A 15,346-nucleotide genomic window follows, 5' to 3' on the forward strand; every position below is an offset into this window, starting at 1 on the left:
AAAGTAACAGTTGTGCTGTTGCCCTTAAGGATATGATCAAATCATAATTATGTGCATGCACTTCCGTATGAGAAAAAGACACCACCTATTCATGATATCGCCATTGCAAACATGGAAAGCACTCTGAACTTTTCCTTATATATACTCAAGTAACACTCAGAATCATTTAGAGAAGAGAATTTATGTAGATTTTCACTGTTTATTCTCTTTTTTGAACATGAAATTTTGATGATTTTTATACAAAAAGACCTTTATCTGGGTATTTTCAATGTCTTTTTCTTAATAAATTGGAGATAGGTTTAAAGTTTAGCTTCCTTTAATGCACTTTAATTATCCCTTTTGGATTTTATGTATTGAAGTCTGATTGACTTAATACTGAGAATATGGGTATCTACATTAACATAACTATATTTTATTACTAAAAAGCTATACCAAAATCACAATGAAAATGTAAAAATAACATTCCCCCTATATGTTAATGAATATTTAAGTCCTAGTGATCTCTCTTGAAATTACTAGTCTGAACCTAATAACTATCTGAAATGCTATTTCTATGAATAAAAGTAAAAGATTTTTTGTAAAAGAACATTATGATCTGTTCATTTGAACAAATGAGAAGCAGGAAGGTAGTACTGCATGAGATCAAGTTCTCATTCATATTGAGGACAACCACCTGGGTCCCCAGAAATAAGTGCCATAAATCTGCACATTCAGATAGTCAGCTACTCTGTGGTGCCAAGTGAAACACCAACTCCACCATGTAATATTCCTACCCTGCTATTTGAGCAATAAGCTGAAATAGTTTTATGTGTCAGTTCAGAAAATATAACAGTACAATCATTTTTAAACAAACTGAGTCAGAGTAAGTGATGGAGGATGATGGAAAACAACAGTGGATTGATTCCGTGTGTACATCTAGGTCATTCACTGTAACAGCTGGTCCATCACTGCATTCCTCTCACCTACCAGGACCACAGGCGAATGGGGAATGGGTCTGCCAGCAATGCCCATCTCACTACTGTGCAGATACCTACTTACTGCACATGGCAGAGAACTATTTGAAAGCACTTCTCTGGGAAGTGCTAATAGAAGTGTATAAACCATAGCAGAAAAAGTGTGTCTTTGTTGATTTAAGCAAAATGCAATGTAGTTCTCACCAAAGGAAGAAGAAACTGTAATTTATCTTGAATATGAAAATGCATATTATATCCCTCTAAACAGAATGCACTATGTAAGTCACACCTACTTGATCACAGAGCTTGTTCCTTGAGAAAGATCTGCATGTCAGAAACTAGAATGAAATCAGAAAACACAAATCTAGTGGAGCTGTAAATAAAGAATAAAGTTTCAAAGTTGTTTCTTTGTGCCTTGTAAACTGACTTATCAAGTTGTCATTAAGAAAATAACTTTTGTTTTTTCTTATACTTAACTCCAAATATTAAATTTTCCATCTTTTACCACCCCCCCAAATAAAAAGGAGATAAAGAAAACAGTGAAGATAGAATCATTCAGATGGTCAATACAACCACACTGTTTTTTAGAGTCCTTTACCTTGAGAGAGTAGCATTTAAAATTTACAAATGAATAAAGAAAGAAAATGTGTCTTAGCCAAAAAGAAGAATGAAATTATGTCATTTGTAGGAAAATGGATGGAACTAAAGAATTATGTTAAGCAAAATAAGCCAGATTCAGAAAGTTTAGGGTCATATATTTTCTCTCTAATGTAGAAGCTGGAGAGAAAAAAAGTTTAAAAAGGGACCTCATAAAAATAGAAGAGAAACCAGCAAAGTAGAGAAAAGAGATGGATGTGGAGAGAAGAGAAAGGGGTGGCCCTGGGGAATGACTTTATTAAACTATGTTATGTGCATAGATGGCATGCATATGTATGTTGCAACAAATAAATAATAGCACTATTATGTGGAATCACATGCAGAAGTTTAAAACTGTATTCCTTAATTTCTTAATTTCAGGTGGACTTTAATACAAAAGCAAGCCATTTTACAGGGTTAGTCCTCAGTTCCTCTCATAATCTAAAGTGGATTATTAATCATCACTTCACTCAGGGAAAACAGGTCATACACACTAGAATCAGTATTGTTCTCCAGAGTATTGGTTTGATTTTTCTGCTCAAAATAGAAAAGTGGCTTATTTCCACTATGATACTAAATGGACTCATAAAATAATGTTGTCCCAATGCCTCTTTTATTTTGAATTTATTGTTGCTACCAATTGATAAAAAAATTATTTGAATTTCAACCAGTGGAGAACTAAGGAACATACAAAAATTATCCAAGTTCTGGCAACTACAAGTTCTAGTTTGCATCATTCTTTGAAACTTTGTACATTGTGCTGATATTGAACAATAGTTTAATCAATAAAATGTGGCTGAAACTTACACAGAACAATGGCACCTGTCTCAGGTCCCAGGAGTTGTTAAATTTTAACAGGCAAGGAGTTAAATATAATTTCTTTATAATTAGTTTTGATTGGTAAAGATTCCAAACTACCAAAGTATCTATATAAGATTAAACTACTAAAGATATTATAAACCATAAGAGAGATGGCAGATAGCAAAATCATCTATTTTGAGGAACCATATTACAAGATGTTTTGAGAAATTGCCTCTGTTTACATTGGCTTTTTCCAACACACCCCATATAAAATGAGCAAGGCCAAGTTCAGTTGTAAGAACACCAAGATCCTCCAACTGATGGACTGAATATGCTTGGCATACACATCATCACATAAAGGTATTTATAAGTGAAACACGCACCAACATAGAACCATCAAAGTTAACTTGATTAAAACATGAAGGACAATGAAATTAAGTTAATCCACTGGTTTTAAATAAATGAAAAGAATAAACAGAGGAATTAATGATTACACTAGTTCTTAGTTCTATGATCATCCATAGTAGATGAAATAATTTAGAAAAAGTTTCTCTTTGGGACTGTTCTGATTAAATGATTGCCAAGTTTTCAATTAACTATGGCTTGTATGAAAACAATACAGCCAATCTCAGGAGTGATACATGTGAGCCAAGTTATGATAGAGATATGTACCCTTTGACACATATCCATGGGCTACCCCATACTTCCAGCTCTGGAAGGTCAGGCAGTGTGTGCCAATCTATGGCTAATGGCTCATGAATAAAGTGGCAAGAGCCATTCAGGAGAATTCCTCTAAGAAAGCTTCATGCCTCCTATTAAAATTTCAGAGCATTTACGTGCCTGTATTTTTGAGTGTTAATGTATGGTGAAGTTCTGACCAATCCACTTTGTTCATATTGTATGAGAAAAAAAATAAACATTTATTGTAATAACCTATTGAGATTTAGGAATCAGTTTCTTTGTCATAGTCTATACTACAAATAACATGGCTAATATGTATTTGCTAAAAGCATCTGTGTTTAAAAATATCAGGCAAGAGGACCTAACTAACTTTATTTATTTATTCAATTTCATTGAGCTTATTCAGTACCTAATACTTGGCAGGCCCTGTGCCAAATACTATGGATTTGGCATTCAAAAACTAGTGGAAGGGGCTGAGGCTGTGGCTCAGCGGTAGAGCGCTTGCCTAGCACATGTGAGGTCCTGGCTTCGATCCTCAGCACCACATGAAAATAAATAAATAAAATAAAGGTACTGTGTCCAACTATGACTAAAAAATAAATATTAAAAAAAGTTTGCAGGACATAAAACCAACATACAAAACCATTAACTTAAAAAATAATGGAAGGCAAAGACTTGAACAGACCAAATATTTTAAAATAAGTAGAAGTATCACTGGATGATATTGAAGAAAAAGTAAACCTAATCCAAATGATAAAAATTAGGAAAGACATGCTGGGGAATGTAGCATTTGATTGAATGCTAATATAATATAATAAGCATAGAAAAAAAGAGAGGGACCTAGCCAGATTAAGAATGTATGTATAAGGGGTTGTGGCTCAGTGGTAGAGTTCTCACCTAGCACATGTGAAACACTGGGTTTGATCCTCAGCACCAGGTAAAAATCAACTAATAAAATAAAGGCATTGGGTCCACCTACAACTAAAAAATATATTTAAAAAAAGAGTGTATGAATAAGAAGCCTGACAGGTATTAGGAAATAAGAGTGAGCCTGGAGATATGGACAAGGACTGGAGCACAGAGAGCCCTAAGATTCACTCTAAGAGAGAATGGATTTTTATTCTGTAATGAATTATTTTAAATCCCAGAATGGAAAAAGTATTTAAGAGAAAAATAAAGTTCTAGTTACTTTTTTTTTTTTGCTGTTATTTTGTTATTGCAGGGCTGGAAATGGAACTCAGGGCCTCAAGCATGACAGACAAACAAGTTAGTTAATCTATAAACAAGGGAATTTGCAAGACTTTTTTTTTTAATGAGTTAAAAACACCTGCAGTACCCTCTCAAAAGACAAGAAGCCAACAGATTCTGAAACTTCACTCAGAATGAATAAAATCACAATGCAACTGGCAAATAGAACCGAGGATTCCAGGTTTCAAAAAATGTTTCATTTCTTATTTTTGCCTAGTAAAGTATGAGAACAACCAGGGCAAAGTCATTTGAGATTGGAAGCCCACAGTCTGGGAAGAATGGAGGGAAGACTTTCCTCTATTCTGGGGAGACTCAGAGAGAATGTTTGTCTTGATGAGAGGGGAGGATGACACCTAGATTTTTAGGAACAAGGTCTTCAGTGGTGCTCCACTGGTGTTATGTTGGAACCTGGATATTGTACTCTCTACAGGTATTGTTAAATCATATGTGTGTTCAGGGACACATGCAAGAAAGTTTTAAAAGAGGAAACTGAAGATTGTTTGAATATTTTAGGTTTGAGAAAAGGCCACTTAAGGACATTTACCCATATAAGTCAGTCTTGCTTTTAGAAATCATCACACATTATAACAAGAAGTTTAAAATGAACTCATTTTTCCGATAAAATATAATTCACTTAAAACTATGTGATAATCGGCTTGTGGTTGTTGAAACAGCTGACATGTGCATATATTGATTGATTTGAAAGACTTTTTTTTTGTACCTCAGTGACGTGCTTTTCCTGTCTCAAATCTTCCCAAAGCTCTAAGTTTCTAGTCCTGTGCAGTTAATTTTATTCATAATTTCTCATAAACATAGACACCTAGATTTTCAAGAAGCAAATCATAAACTTTTTTCATTATTTCTCATAAAAATAGACACAGATTTTTAGGAACCATATTGCTTCAAGCTTTGTACATATAAAGTAATAAAATATGGGAAGTTGAAGTAAGTGGTATATAAAAATTAAGTAAGGTTTTTATACCATCAATCAAATTTGAATAAGTGAAATAACTGTTTAAATAATTTCCCCACATTTTTAATAATAGCACACATTACATTCATAACTCTGGAAGTTCTACTTAGCAAAGATATTCTGGATCTAATTTACCTCTTAGTCTCAAAAGGGAAATTCTATAGATCTCAAATAACCACTAAAGATATTATGATATATTCTATAATATTTCTAGCTTGATTTGCAACAACAAATGGATTGCTTTAGTGCAAATCCCTGAAAGCAAAACAATACAGATAGAAAAATACATAAAAGGACAACTCAACTACTACCTGAGCGAACCACAAATACTTTATTTTTCAGTCATCACTTTCACTGAACGCTTTTTGAAGTGTCTCATTAACCTGTGCTAAAGTTCACAGTTTCCGAGTATTTGTTGGAGAGACTGTTCTGTTATTCTCTGAGCACCAAAGAGAGAATTTGAGATTCTCATGGTCTGATTGCACTACTGGAAGAAGTAAATCCTTCATGCTAACAGAATGTTAATGACACCAGCTCATCACTTCCTTGTAGCAGACACTTGAGGATGTAAAGCAAATACAGAGCTGTTGGGACCAAGAGACAGGTCCTGAGGCCCTGTGCTTCTATTGACTGCCCTCTTTCTGTTGTTGTTGTTGTTTGTTTGTTTGTTTTTAATCTAACTATTTAAAATCTTGGAATGAATGTGTAACTATCTGTGTAGAATTAAGAAAAATACTAGCTTTCCATTAATGTCTATATATACATGTGGAACACTTATTTGTATTAGGGTAAAACTTCAGCATCACATGGGTTCTAAAATTAGATGGTAAAATAGGTTATTAGAGAAGTCATTGAATTTGGAGAAATACAAAGACACAAAAATCTATAGAATGATATTATATATGTTCCACTTTATGAAAGCATTTATATAAATATGGATAATAGAGTGAAGGAAAAAAGAACAGTGGGCTTCAATACTGTGTAGAAAGAATATTTTTAAAAATGATCATCTTGATAGACACAGAGAAAGCATTCGACAAAGTACAGCATCCCTTTATGTTCAAAACATTAGAAAAACTAGGGATAACAGGAACTTACCTTGACATTGTAAAAGCTATCTATGCTAAGCCTCAGGCTAGCATCATTCTGAATGGAGAAAAATTGAAGGCATTCCCTCTAAAATCTGGAACAAGACAGGGATGCCCTCTATCACCACTTCTATTCAATATAGTTCTGGAAACACTGGCCAGAGCAATTAGACAGACTAAAGAAATTAAAGGCATAAAAATAGGAAAAGAAGAACTTAAATTATCACTATTTGCGGACAACATGATTATATACCTAGAAGACCCAAAAGGGTCTACAAAGAAACTACTAGAACTAATAAATGAATTCAGCAAAGTGGCAGGATATAAAATCAACACACATAAATCAAAGGCATTTCTGTATATCAGCGACAAAACTTCTGAAACGGAAATGAGTAAAAACACTCCATTCACAATATCTTCCAAAAAAATAAAATACTTGGGAATCAACCTAACAAAAGAGGTGAAAGAGTTATACAATGAAAACTACAGAATCCTAAAGAGAGAAGTAGAAGAAGATCTTAGAAGATGGAAAAATATACCCTGTTCATGGATAGGCAGAACTAACATTATCAAAATGGCAATATTACCAAAGTTTTCTATAGGTTTAATGCAATGCCAATCAAAATACCAATGGCATTTCTTGTAGAAATAGATAAAGCAATCATGAAATTCATATGGAAAAATAAAGACCCACAATAGCAAAAGCAATTCTAAGCAGGAAGTGTGAATCAGGTGGTATAGAGATACCAGATTTCAAACTATATTACAGAGCAATAATGACAAAAACAGCATGGTACTGGTACCAAAACAGGCAGGTGGACCAATGATACAGAATAGAGGACACAGAGACCAATCCACAAAGTTACAACTATCTTATATTTGATAAAGGGGCTAAAAGCATGCAATGGAGGAAGGATAGCATCTTCAACAAATGGTGTTGGAAAAACTGGAAATCCATATGCAACAAAATGAAACTGAATCCCTTTCTCTCGCCATGCACAAAAGTTAACTCAAAATGGATCAAGGAGCTTGATATCAAATCAGAGACTCTGCGTCAGATAGAAGAAAAAGTTGGCTCCGATCCTCATATTGTGGGGTCGGGTTCCAAATTCCTTAATAGGACACCCAGAGCACAAGAGTTAATAACAAGAATCAACAAATGGGACTTACTTAAACTAAAAAGTTTTTTCTCAGCAAAAGAAACAATAAGAGAGGTAAATAGGGAGCCTACATCCTGGGAACAAATTTTTACTCCTCACACTTCAGATAGAGCCCTAATATCCAGAGTATACAAAGAACTCAAAAAATTAGACAATAGGATAACAAATAACCCAATCAACAAATGGGCCAAGGACCTGAACAGACACTTCTCAGAGGAGGATATACAATCAATCAACAAGTACATGAAAAAATGCTCACCATCTCTAGCAGTCAGAGAAATGCAAATCAAAACCACCCTAAGATACCATCTCACTCCAGTAAGATTGGCAGCCACTATGAAGTCAAACAACAACAAGTGCTGGAGAGGATGTGGAGAAAAGGGTACACTTGTACATTGCTGGTGGGACTGCAAATTGGTGCAGCCAATTTGGAAAGCAGTATGGAGATTCCTGGGAAAGCTGGGAATGGAACCACCATTTGACCCTGCTATTGCCCTTCTCGGACTATTCCCTGAAGACCTTAAAAGAGCATGCTACAGGGATACTGCCACATCGATGTTCATAGCAGCACAATTCACAATAGCTAGACTGTGGAACCAACCCAGATGCCCTTCAATAGATGAATGGATAAAAAAATGTGTCATTTATACACCATGGAATATTAAGCAGCACTAAAAAATGACAAAATCATGGAATTTGCAGGGAAATGGATGGCACTAGAGCAGATTATGCTTAGTGAAGCTAACCAATCCCTAAAAAACAAATACCAAATGTCTTCTTTGATATAATGAGAGCAACTATGAACAGAGCCGGGAGGAAGAGCAGGAAGAAAAGATTAACATTAAACAGAGACATGAGATGGGAGGGAAAGGGAGAGAAAAGGGAAATTGCATGGAAATGAAGGGAGACCCTCATTGCTATACAAAATTACATAAAAGAGGTTGTGAGGGGAATGGGAAAATAAACAAGGAGAGAAATGAATTACAGTAGATGGGGTAGAGAGAGAAGATGTGAGGGAAGGGGAGGGGGGATAGAAGGAGATAGGAAAGGTAGCAGAATACAACAATTACTAATAGGGCATTATGTAAAATTGTGGATGTGTAACCGACGTGATTCTGCAATCTGCATTTGGGGTAAAATTGGGAGTTCATAACCCACTTCAATCTAATCTATGAAATATGATATGTCAAGAGCTTTGTAATGTTGTGAACAACCAATAAAAAATAAAATAAATAAATAAACAAAAAAAGGCTACAGACCATGTATGTGTGTTTCACAAAATAAAGAGTATCTCTAATGTAGAATAAATGAGGTAGAAAAAATAAAGGCAGAAAAGTTTCATGCTAAAATAAAGTGATTTTTCTCTAATAGTATAATATAATTTCTCTTAAAAGTGGCTGTTCACAATTTGTCTTTTACTTTTCTAAAAGAGTAAAAATCTAGCATGATTATGTCAGCTTTTATTCAATTTGCTTTATAGTCTACTTGTATGTATTTCTGCCAGGTTTATTGGGTTTGTCAATGCAACTATAAGTAATGGCTAATTTTAGTGACAAAAAAGCATGCTTGATTTAGGAGAACCATGGTAAGGTTCTTTCTATGGAAAAGAAATGATTTGTGTTTACTTCTACCCAAGGGGAAAGAGAGTAAAATTCCTTTAGATTGCCACGATAATTTCTCCAGAACTTAAATGAACACCAATGAAAAACTAAGCTAGAAAAGGGGCATGGGGCAGTACTCTGTTTTCATGACATTCTGGGATATTAAAAATGTAGGGACATTCAGATTTTGAATTAAAAAAATGACCCATGTAGGTTTATTCTTTTCTGAGCTATAGTTAAGGATTTAGAAGAATATGTTGGATACATGGTTGAAACCCTCTAAAAGTTCTTTGGACACAAAAGATAAATTGCATTTCCATTCAGAAACTTGACATGAAAAAAGAAAATAATTGCATGCCATTCTTAGTTTCAAGAGAACTGCATCAGAATATGCATTTGTAGATTGTTATCATAAATGTAAGAGATACCTAGTCTGAGAGGTCATTTCCCTAGCTTAAATTTTAATTATTGGACATATTCTGATGGTCTTAAATGTTTACTGCCATGGGTGGTGGCACACACCTGTAATACCAGCAGATTGGGAGGCTGAGACAGGAGGATCCTGAGTTCAAAGCCAGTCTCAGCAACAGAGAGGCTCTAAGCAACTCAGTGAGGCCCTGTCTCTAAATAAATACAAAATGGGGATGGGGATGTGGCTCAGTGGTTGAGTTCCCCTGAATTCAATTCCTCATAACTCCCCCCAATTATGCTTTATTTACTCTTTCAACTCTATGATGTACTTTAAAATTCCAATGTATTTTAATATTTAAACAGTACTACCATAGAATGTTTGTCCTCATAGTCCAGATCAAACCATCGGTTGTGGGTATATCCTTAGGGATGGAATCTCTGAGTAACGGGTAATGATGCACATCTTCAACTTTGGTTACTAAGAGAAAACTAACTTTCAAACAGATGAATAATTTTAACATCCTTACATTTGCTTCACAGTCTCATTAGCACTTAAAATTGTCACTTTTTAATGATTTCCCCCTGTGGCTTAGGCTTCTGTTGTCTTAAGAGCTGTACAACTTACCAGTATATCAATCACAGAAGGTTTTTATAACCAAATGCTTTGGCTAAAAGAACCTCCTGAAAATCCTTACTGTCAATCATTGTCATTATTTTGTGAACTTGAACATATGTCCTTCTGAGAGTGTTTTGGTATTCTGATACGGTCCACTAATAGAAAAGGAAATCTTTGTTGTATCTCAAAAAGAGATTTACTAAATATTATAAATTACTGAGACACAAATATTATCATTTGCTGAACATCTTATGAAGCTGGATTTTTCACAAAGAAATTCTTAATTTAAAGGATGATGAAACTGTGATGTTTAACTTATTTTCAAGGGTTGCTTTCAGATTTTATGTTTAATTATTTGGCCAAAGGTTTAAATTGTAAAGTTTGCTCAATTAAAAAATGAATTAAAGGATCCACAGATGCCACCATCAGCTCTTCAGGTCACCAAACAAAACTTTATTTGCTATTGTGTTAATGTCCTTCAGAATTATTGAACAATTCATCAATTATACTAAGCATCCTTTGTAATTTGTGAATTGACAGGTATTATTACTAATATGCATCAGAGCACACTGAAATATAAATTTAGTAGTATTTTGACTTCTTAAAATATTTTTGCATCTTAAGATTAAAATATCAAGAATACGTATGTCTCCTTGCAAAATTCATGAAAGTAATTGGAGAATGAATTAGTAATTCTTGTTAGAGAAAATATGAATTTCTAATTGATAAATGCAGTTTATATGCTGAATAATGCAGATAGGAATGGAACTGAATATACGTGGATACTCTTCCTTGAATTTGTGCTATTATTTTCAGAAATGAGTATAAAAAAATGAAAATAAATTCTGTGGATTTACTTTATTTTTTTTCCTCCCAAGTGTAAAAAAAAAAAAAATTTGAAGTAAATAAAAGTATATGAATGTAAATCCTTCCAAATTTTAGTTTAATTTCTATTAAAAAATCTTTTAAAGTCTAATACCATATTAAAGAGCTTTTGCCACACAATGAAAACATACGTTTGTATTAACTTTCTAATATAACAAGAATATGGTGGGAATAAGCACTGTTGGTGATAATATGCTTTAATATAATTTTAATGGAAGGCAGATTTGCAACATTTATCAACATTTCAAATTTACAAATTAACTCCACCATCTCCTTTCCAAATTGAAGCCATTAATGGAGGGAAGGAAGATTCAAAGTACAGAACTTTCAGAAGACAACTCTTCAAAGAGGTTTTCCAGTAAAAGTTTCATAGAAGTTGGCTTCAACCAGAGACACAACAAGAAAAAGGAAGAAGGGCTCATTTGGAATGTTGCTTGAATCTGATTCTGTAGAACAAAAACCAACCAGGCAGACGAGATTGGAGGTGTGGATGGAGGGAAAGCAACTGCAGGAACAGAGCCATTAAGTACATGAAAGGGGTTGGGTTTTTATAGGAAGCAGGGGCTCTCTGTCTTACCATATATGTATATAAGTAAGAAGCTTACAAATCATTATAAAAGGGAGATGATGCATACTGTGCCTCTATGTGTGTCACAATAATTCAATCTGTGCATATCAGCTATCAGCTGTGATTACCAGCTGAAAATGATAAGAGATACTGAAGTACAAAATGATTGGAAAGTGTGAAATAATGATCTATTTAGATGAGTGAAAAGAAAAAATTCTATGGGTTTTCCTGACATTGCCAAATGGCCAGGTAGTAAGTGAAGCTATGTGGTTAAGTGGAAACTCTCCAGATAGTAGTCAGATTAGCTCCAGAAATATTGGCTACTCAGGTATACGTCACGGTGGTGTGGCTTTATATTTAAATAGAGTTCACATTTTTTTCCTAATAAATAATACAGGCAAAGTGATAGAGACATCTTGAGAGGAGGAGACTTGGGGCAATTCCATGAAATCTCATCTAGGAAGGAAAGAAAAATGTGAGAGTATGAGATGGTGATAATTGGTAAAGAAAAATGGTAGTGGCTTTCAGGACAGGGGCGGTGGCGGCCTGGTCACCAACATACATTTCATATTGCTCTTCAGTCGACAAGGGAAATTGCGGCTGCAGAAAGGGTACACCACCCTCCCCTACAAAGAAAGGAAAAAGGTCACTCGGGAAATTGTTCCGATTATTCCCTCTTGTGGTCACAGGACAAGCAGTTTTCTTGACTGGAAGGAGCTAAAACTTGTTTATAAAAGGTGTATGCTAGTTTGTATTTTTGCTGTGCAGTAGAAAATCAAGACAATGAGCTTTTGACACTAGAAATCGTTCACCGTTATGTGGAGTTGCTGGACAAATACTTTGGAAATGTCTGCGAGCTGAATATTATCTTTAATTTTGAAAAGGCATATTTTATCCTTGATGAATTTATAATAGGTGGAGAAATTCAGGAAACATCCAAGAAAACTTCTGTAAAAGCTATTGAAGACTGATATGGTACAAGAGACAATGGAAGAATACATGAACAAACCTACATTTTAACTGTTCATCTACTTGAAGACTCCGAGTGCTATGAATTATAAATTTACAAACAAGCAATGCCTTACAGTCAGTCTTGACAAAGCCTCTGGCACCATGCCAAAAATAACTTAAAGGCATTCTTTGTTAACTAGCACAAATTGAAGTCATTTAACATGATATATTTATAATTGCTACACATCTGTATTATACTATATATGAGTACTTTTTGTGTGCCTGGTTTCTTGAAACGACTGTTGAATAACCCAACGGATGAATAGTTGTTTGTAATATCTTAACTCCATGTGATATTTTAAAGCTAATTTTGAAAAAATGATTGCAATATATTTGCATTGCATTTGACCTCCTACTGACAGGTTGAAAACTGTATTGTTGATAACCTGTGATTCTTAAAGTATATATTATTAATGCCTTTCCTCGATATTTAATTTTTAAAAGTATATATTAATTCAAACTTATGTTAATAGTTGAGTTCATACCTAATGCTGGATATTTTTCAAATACTTAATAATACTGTAATTTCAGACCAGATACAATGTATCTTATTTTAATGTTCTGAATTCATTTATTTTTTGAGGATTGGAATTAGAGACGATAACCATAGAAAGTATAGAACTTCACAAGTGTTCTTGAGGCTTTAGGAGCTGCTACCTAGGCTGAAGTTTTAATTTTACCTTTTAATTGAATATAAGGGAAATTCCAGTAAGGTTATGTTTTCTACAAACTCTATATATTTATTAAGATTTTTAGAGATCCAGAGATCTAGTGTCTATGACATTCTTTATTATAAAAATAGTATATCAGGGATTAATAACAATTCAATAATTATTATTGCTACTACTATTTTTAAAATCTCTTATGTTAAAAGCACTCTTAGTTGCTTGAGAGGTTTTATTTTAAATATTTTTAATGTAAATTTAATATATTTTAAGTCATTGCTTATTAGGCTTACTAAGGGCATTTATTAGCTATCATTGCAGTATAAATGGTGGATGATTTTCCTCCTCCCTTCCCCCAATTTTCTGCTTGTCATTACTGTAAATATATTACCTTAATGCTTCCTTGAATGAAAATTCTACATGACTAGGTAGAATTAAATATGATCTGAGCTGGGCCTGGTGGCACATGCCTGTAATCCCAGTGGCTCATTAAGTTGAGGCAGGAGGATTTTGAGTTCAAAGCCAGCCTCAGCAATTTAGAGAGGCCCTAAGTAATGCATCGAGACCCTATCTCTAAATAAAACATAAAAAAGGGCTGGGGATGTGGCTCAGTGGTTAAGTGCTCCTGGGTTCAGTCCTTGGTACCAAAAAAAAAAAAAAAACCACAAAAATGTGATCGACACATTATGCGGAAATAGCTTGCACTGTTCTGTCTTGGTGCCTTTCTCTGAAATCTTACCTGTACATTTTCAATGGGGGTCTTGAGGGCTGCTATCACTCATAGTGGAGCTGTCAGTGCCTCCTAGTGCTTTTCTTAAGGCAAGCCAGCAGATTCCATATGGCACCCCCCTCATAGAACATGATGGAAATACGTCCTCTGTGGGTCATCTCAGTAGAGTGCTTCAGGGAAAAAGGCAAGAAGGGAGTACAAAAACAGAGGGCTGACTTGACCAATTCCCCAATATAACCATTATTTAAAGGAAATAGTTCAGATGAGTATATGGAATAATCACTGTTCTTTTAACTATTTCCTCAAATTAATAATATGATTGTAATTATGGCATCAGACTGAAGTTTATCATTTTTTATCACCGTGTTTACTGTTTCTTTAGTTCTTTAACTTTTTTTTGGTAAATATGGTAAAACTCTGTTTTTCAAGACAATTTTATAAAAGATTTTGTACTTTCATGTAAATATATCACAGTTTTTCTGGTTCCTTTCCATTATTTTTGGATGAAGGTATTTTTTGAACCTCATTAAATGTACTAAATATGTTCTGGATAATTCCATATTAGATACTGTCTAGCTATGCATAGATATTCTCAGACTTCCTGTCACATACAGAAAATGATTATGTCTTTGTGGCACACTGGGGTAAGTTTGAGGAATTTGGGGGGGGCATCTTTTATGGGTTTTGGTGAAAATAGTCATTATGTTTTCTTTGTATTGTATAATTATAACAAGGGTACCAAGTGTAAGGAATGGCAATAAATATTCAGCTTGTATAATGCTTCCAAATAAAATATTTTAAAAAATTTAAATTAGAAAAATGGTAGTGTTGAAGCATAAGAGAGTCCCATGGGGTGAGACAATCACTGCTGTAGAGATTTCACTACATGAGCCTGGAGATAGAAACTGCTTTTTATTTATGTCAATGAAACAAGGCATATACCGCAAATTTTGTAGAGAGGAGAGAAAAAAAAAACAGTGAATTGGGAACTTTTAAATAAATACAAAGGATGAAATGGACTTAGTAGTACAAAGTGATCAGGGAAGGAAACTATTTTCCAAACAAATCCATGATCCATGTGGTTCCCTGGAAAAGGAAATGAATATTCCATTCAGGCAAATTTGGGAATAAAAAAGATCTGGTGTCGAACATCAGTGTGTTATCTTCCAAGGAAAATTTGCTGACCTAGCTGAAAAACTTTGAATTGCATCAAGGAAATACGATGCATATTTTTCTTTTCCTAAGCAATCCCTGAAAATGAGACCAACTACCCGTCATGGTTCATTATTCATCTTATTCTGAACTTGGCATAACTTGTC

The 15,346-nt window shown here is 34.2% G+C and overlaps 1 pseudogene; it reads left to right on the forward strand.

Moving 5' to 3' along the window:
* LOC144254491 (AP-1 complex subunit sigma-3 pseudogene) overlaps positions 1-12,641 on the forward strand; it is a 169,847-nt pseudogene extending 157,206 nt beyond the window's left edge.
* Positions 12,642-15,346: the final 2,705 nt, after the last annotated feature.

This window comes from Urocitellus parryii, chromosome 1 (assembly GCF_045843805.1).
Source record: "Urocitellus parryii isolate mUroPar1 chromosome 1, mUroPar1.hap1, whole genome shotgun sequence".
Classification (NCBI taxonomy): Eukaryota; Metazoa; Chordata; class Mammalia; order Rodentia; family Sciuridae; genus Urocitellus; species Urocitellus parryii.